We start from the raw sequence: 6,000 nt of genomic DNA, 5'->3' as shown, positions 1-6,000 counted from the left end.
GCGGCGGCCGCGCTGCCCCGGGGCCCCGCCCGCCGCCCGGCCCCTCCGCGCCCCCCGCCGGGCCGGGCCGCTCCGCGGGGCCGCCCCTGCCGCCCGGGCCCCTCCGCGCCGCCCCGCTCGGCGGGGCCGCCTCCCCGGTCCCGCTCCGCCCCGCCGCTCGGCCCCGAACAAAGGCGGCCGCGGGGCGCAGCCCGGGAGCGGCCCGCTCCGCCCCGGGAGGGGAGAGGGTCCCCTCTGCGTGCGAGCACCGCGCGTCCCTGCCGCCCCCGGGGGGGGGATGCCGAGCGCAGCGCACCGAGCCGCCCCCGCCCCGCAGACACGCTCCGTACCCCGGGGGGGTGCCCGGGCCCGCGCACGGCGGGGAGCGGCGGTGGGCGACCCTTCGCGGAGGACGGCCGGTCGTCACGGTGGGAGGCTTGAAACAGGCAGCCGGGCTGCAGGTCGTGCTTACTTTTCAGAAAGTTTGTTGTGTTTTGGTTTTTTTTTTTTTCTAAAAAAAACCCCAAAATATATTCATGCTTAAGTGGTTCCTAGATGTTTAAGTAATGCACACAGCAGTGGCATGACAAAGGGTGTCCCGACTTCAACAGAAAAAAGAGCCCCGACCTAAACGAACTGACATTTATTAAGTTCTTCCCAGGCATGAGGGCACGGAGCAGCCTCTCGATTGTGTGTCTGGTTGGGTTTTATGGTGGTGTCAGTGGGTTTCCCACCACGCTGCCTCCTGTGAGCAGGAGCACAGCTCCCAGCAGCCGGGACGCAGAAGCCGGATCAAAACCAGGGAGGGGTTGTGAAAGCAGCCACAGATACAGCCTCAGAAACATGGGGTCCTAAGCCTGGAAAGGCTTTTTGCATTTTTTAACTTTATCACTGCGCATGAAATCTTGATCCCTTTTGCTGGGCTGCAAAAGTCCCGTTGACTCCAGTGAAGGCACATGCCCAGCAAACTGGGAGCTGCAGTTAAGGCCAGCAGTGGATGTTCCAGCACCTCTGCGCCAGCGCTCGGCCTTGTGTCTGCCCTCCTCTGCAGGCTGGTGCTGATCTCAAGGACTGAATTGCTCCCTGCACTCCCAGAAGAAACTTTGGGGCTCAGAGACGAGTAGAAACATCCACACGCATGTGCACCTGCCAGCCGCTGGAGCCGCCAGCCGGGCTGGGCTGCCCGTGCCCCGGAGCCCCAGCCAGGCTGCCCGTGCCCCAGAGCCAGCTGCCGGGCCGGCAGAGCGGCCGTGGCGGAGGCAGAGGGCAGCTCCTGCCTCTACAGGGAGAACTAAGGAGAGATCTGCTTTGACTCACCCTTTCAGCTCCTCAAATTTAGCCACAGCAAGATCTGAGGCTTGAATTCCCTCTTGCAGCGTCAAATACATGTTTCAAAAGTAGGTGTTGTAATAAAAACCTTCCCCAGCTGGTCGGGAACCGAATATGCTGGCTTTCTCTGCAGGACCTTGCCTGGCAGCGACAATGGATGTGGGAGTGATGCATCCCGGGGTACCCGGGTCAAGCGAGATGGGCCCGAGCCATGCAAGGGAACCAGCGACAAGAATGAACTCTTGTTCTTATTTTCCCCCTTCAACATGAAATTTTCTTGTATCTCTATTTTATTTCTGAAAATTATTTTTCAGATCACTTCCAGTCTGTCAATCTGGTTTAGAATTGGTAATTACACAGGACAGCTTTAAAAACATTTCCTGTGCTTTAGCAGGAAAATGCACCGATAGGCTGACTGTTCCTATGCATGCTATAAGGCTACCAATTAAACAAGTTTAATTTTTTAATCCCAAATAATGATCTACATGAAATAAGCTTGCACTTTTTTAAACCGTAAAAACACCGCAGATAACTTTCTCAGTACAGCAGATGCTGACATCCCCACAAACTCACAAGCACATCCCCGTGAGGTCTGACTTTAAATCTTCCGCTGTCAGTATGAAGGTACCTCCTGTGCATTTAGCTGGCAGAGCATCGCCCACCGCCCCGCTCCGCTGGCAAGCCCCTCGTGCCGTTGCACTGGGGGAGGCAGCCAGCACCAGTTCCCCAGGAGAGGACCGGCTCTGCCAGCGGGATGGGCAGTGGCTGGCAGATTTAATTACCTCTTAGTGCTGCTAGTATAAATCAGCTTACACCTGGTGGCAAAAATTCACCTCTGGTTGAAACTTGGCAAAAGCAACCTGGTTACTGACCTGAAACACCGAGGTTTTTACTAAATATCTGTACCCCGATGTCTGTTATTTTCTGTTACACAGCCACACCACAGCCAGCCTCGATACCTTTTTAAACAGGAGAGGAGGCTGGTAAAGGACAACGAAAAGGAGGGCTGTGGGTTTGTGCTATCAAAGTGCAGTCGCAGTGCTTTGCCCTGCATGCAGAGAGGTTACACTAGAGGGAAAATAAAATGGCTGGAGGAAAAGAGCAAAGTAACAACCTGCTCTCAGCCTTCACATGCAGTTGCTGCAAAACACTGAAACCGCCAGTTGAAACTAAAATACGTAATACCACCAGTCTCAAAATATGGTATAAGAGAGGTGAAAACCACCCCACCTCCACCACCACCCCATTTTGCAGAGGGACAACTGTGCTGGGAGGGGGGGAAGGGGTTTGCTCCCCCCTCCCCAGGCTGGCCGCTCTTGCACCACCTGGCCCTGAGGGGACACATTTTTCAGACAACTGCACAAACCATGCATGGATTTTAACCCAAAGCTCCAATACAGTCAAAAAGGTTCGGCAAGGAAACGGCTTTTACTTTGGGGGCCACCGCAGTGCCGCCGGGCGTTTCATCCCCTTCTCTCCTGCCACCCTCTTAAGATTTCAGAAGCAAACAAAAATCTTTTTCTACAGCTTGCATCAGCAGTGTTAAACCTTTGGGAGTGGGTGGTGACAATAATCTCATTCCTAATCCTGCACAGCTCCAGAAGGGGTTAGCCAAATTATTGTATTATCATTATATCAGCTTGATGTCATGTATGACTAGCAGGAATTCCTTAGGAACAGTGAGCCCAGGCAGCAGCCTGGGGTCAGCGCTGCTTGCCTACGAGTCCTTGGGGGGAGGGGGAGGGGTCTGTACAGACCTATAAATTTAAAGAATAATAATATAGCCCATAGTATCACACAAAGTCATTTCCTAGAATAAACAAACCTTGGTGGGGCTGAAGCCCAAGGCGAGGATTTGCCCCTGGAGTAGCTCATATGAAAATTACAGAGGAAGTTTATTATTGTTATTATGCCCCACAAGAATCACGGTAACCCACAATGGAGCCAAATGCAGCCTGGGGCCAAACTGCCCTCAGTTACTCATTTATAACCCAATTTAAAAAAAAAAACAACCCAAAACCCAAACAAAACAAACAACAACTCAGTGGCCTTGTGGTGGGGCAAGGATGGATTTCAGCAGGAGGTGGCTGGATAACGCCCCTGGGGGTGGCCGAGTGGCTTCATTTGGGTACAGAGACGGAGCAGCACGAGGAGGGCTGCAAGGAGCATGGGAAGGGACTGCGGGCTTTGTTCCTGCACCTTCCCCGAAGGAAGCCGAGGAAGGTACTGCTTCCAGACGGCTGGTGTTCATTTATTCCTTCATTGTTGTTTTTTCTTACATAGGTTCTATTCCTCCCCCCACACCCCTTACCTTGTTTTTCTCTCATGGGAGTCAGCAATACGCTTAAGAAGCTTTCTGAGGGGCTCCAACATCCAGCCCAGCTGTTAGAACTGTATGTTAGCAAGACTTCATGGCTTAAAATACAGAAACACACCTATTTTAAGTTTAAGCTGGAAGAACTGCATTACCGAACAGAAATATCACCTTATTAAAAATAAAATTGACGTTCAAAGCCGCTGTTGCAACAGTAAGAATTGCGTACGGGTTTGGCCAAGGCAAAGGGGTTGTAGCCAAAGTGCTCCTGAGCGCATCTGTTGGCATCGGTTCTGTTCTCAAGTGCTACAGTCTCTCTTCAGGTATTAGAAACGTCCCCATCTATACATCCCAGCAGCTTTCCCCTGGGAGGCAGGGGGTGTTTATGGGCCAGAGGAGGCCCAGGGAGGACGAGAGCCCAGCTCAACCTGGGTTCTGGCTTGGGGCAGAGTTCAACAGAGCAACACATCTGTATTTACATTTCTAAGAGGAATGATATTAGGTAGATACTGTGGATGTATAGAATTCCATAGTCTGTTACGACCTGTTGAGAAATGAGTATGTGTCTAAAACGAACAAGGAAGAGGTGAAATTCTGAAAGGGAAAATTAGACAACGGGGAAAAAAACGCAGAACAAGTGTGGCATTCTTCCTGCCCTAACGACTACCCTGATGACGAAGGGCCCACGCCGCATGGCACGCTTATATTTTAGATACCATAAATGCCATAGGCACCGCAGGGAACACCTTGCGTTAGGCTGTAGGCTCTAGGTGATGTTACTCTAAGTCACCTTTCCCCTTTCTGTTTGCACCTTCTGCGAGACCCTCAAGACCTGCGAGCTGCGGCGGTGCCCAGAGGACATGCCAGCCCGCCCTGTGCCTGCTCCGTGCACTTCCCAGGGGCTCCAGGCTGCCCCAGTGCTGCTCTGCATCAGCCACATACCATGTCTTACCGTCTGCTCCTGCCCGTTGCAGATGACAAAAACTAAAAGCATGACCATATCTGTTCAGGCTGTTCCCAAGAAGAAAACTAGCTGAGATAAAAATACTTCTTCAGAACAGGTTTTTGCTTTCCTGAACCTTGCTGTAGCAATCTCAGGATTACATACAATTTAATTTGTTTATATACACTGCCTTAAAAAAACACAAACCCACAAACCAAAAACAACGGAGAAACTCACCAAAACCAAAGCCCTAAAATACTTCTTACACAGCTGTTACTAAAACCATAAAATCATTGACTTACAGAGTCATAAAAATGGGATTTATTGTACATTTCCTGTTCCAGCCAGGGTCTTTTTTCAGCTCACTCAGGTAGACAAAACACAGGGGACTATTAACTTATTTTAATAATCTTTCAAGCTTCTCCATGGATGACTTGGAAGTGGGGAGGAAGAAGAAAAGGCTCTTTTAATGCAGTCTTTCAGACTTGTAATTTTGGGGGCTACTTTTATTAGACAGCTCATTATTAACTGTCCCGTGCTCTCAGGGTGCGCATGCCTCCTCGAATAAATTTTTTCATGTTAGTATTTGCCCACGTTACCTGTCATCTTGAAGTCCAGCAAAAAAAAAAAACCCAAACCCAACCCACCCAATAAACCCGATCTATTCACCCAGTGTTTTGCATCCTGTGTTACTGGTAAAATTAACAGTATGGCTAGGGAAATATGCTGCTTTATCTTTATACACCAATTAACACACATTTCAAAGACAAAAGTATGCCAATAGCAGTTCTGTTTGATATTGCCTATTACGAGCTTTCAGTCTATTGACATAGACACACACTCATACACATCCCCCCCAGCAGTCTCATTTTGCAGGGTGAATTTGTTTGCTGCTTGTGATTTTCCCATATTTTTGTGGCCATGTCAGGGTTTATAGCTTCTCAACACTGCAGTTTGCTACCTGCAACGTTGATTTTCCACCCGGGCACTGGAATTGTAGTAGTGTTGCTGCAGAAAAGCACAGCCAGGTTTATTGTAAGTAGTAGGGGCTTCGCAAGGTGCTCAGCTGTGCTGAAGGGATGTACAGTAGAAAAACCTGAACCTCGCAACGTGTCTTTATAATACCACATGGTCTATAACACCACGTACATTATGCAGCATTTCTCGTCTGGACCTCCCCAGAATCCTCCCAGCTCATTTTCAGCGCAATATATCGTGCAAATCTGAGCACAAGAGATTCCAGTGGAAAAGAAATAAACAACGGATTATTTCTTATTTAGTTGGAATTACAATGTTCACAACTTTCCTCATCCCTTGGTTTAGCACATGTTAAAGGGCACAGTCAAGTAAAGCAACTGATGGAACTTCCACCTTTCCCTTTGGGAGAGAACATCTTAAATTCAGAGGCAATAAATGCTTTCTATCTCTAACCTGT

The sequence above is a fragment of the Falco rusticolus genome, chromosome 8, assembly GCF_015220075.1.
Source record: "Falco rusticolus isolate bFalRus1 chromosome 8, bFalRus1.pri, whole genome shotgun sequence".
In the NCBI taxonomy this organism is placed as follows: Eukaryota; Metazoa; Chordata; class Aves; order Falconiformes; family Falconidae; genus Falco; species Falco rusticolus.
Note: the sequence above shows the minus strand (reverse complement) of the source record.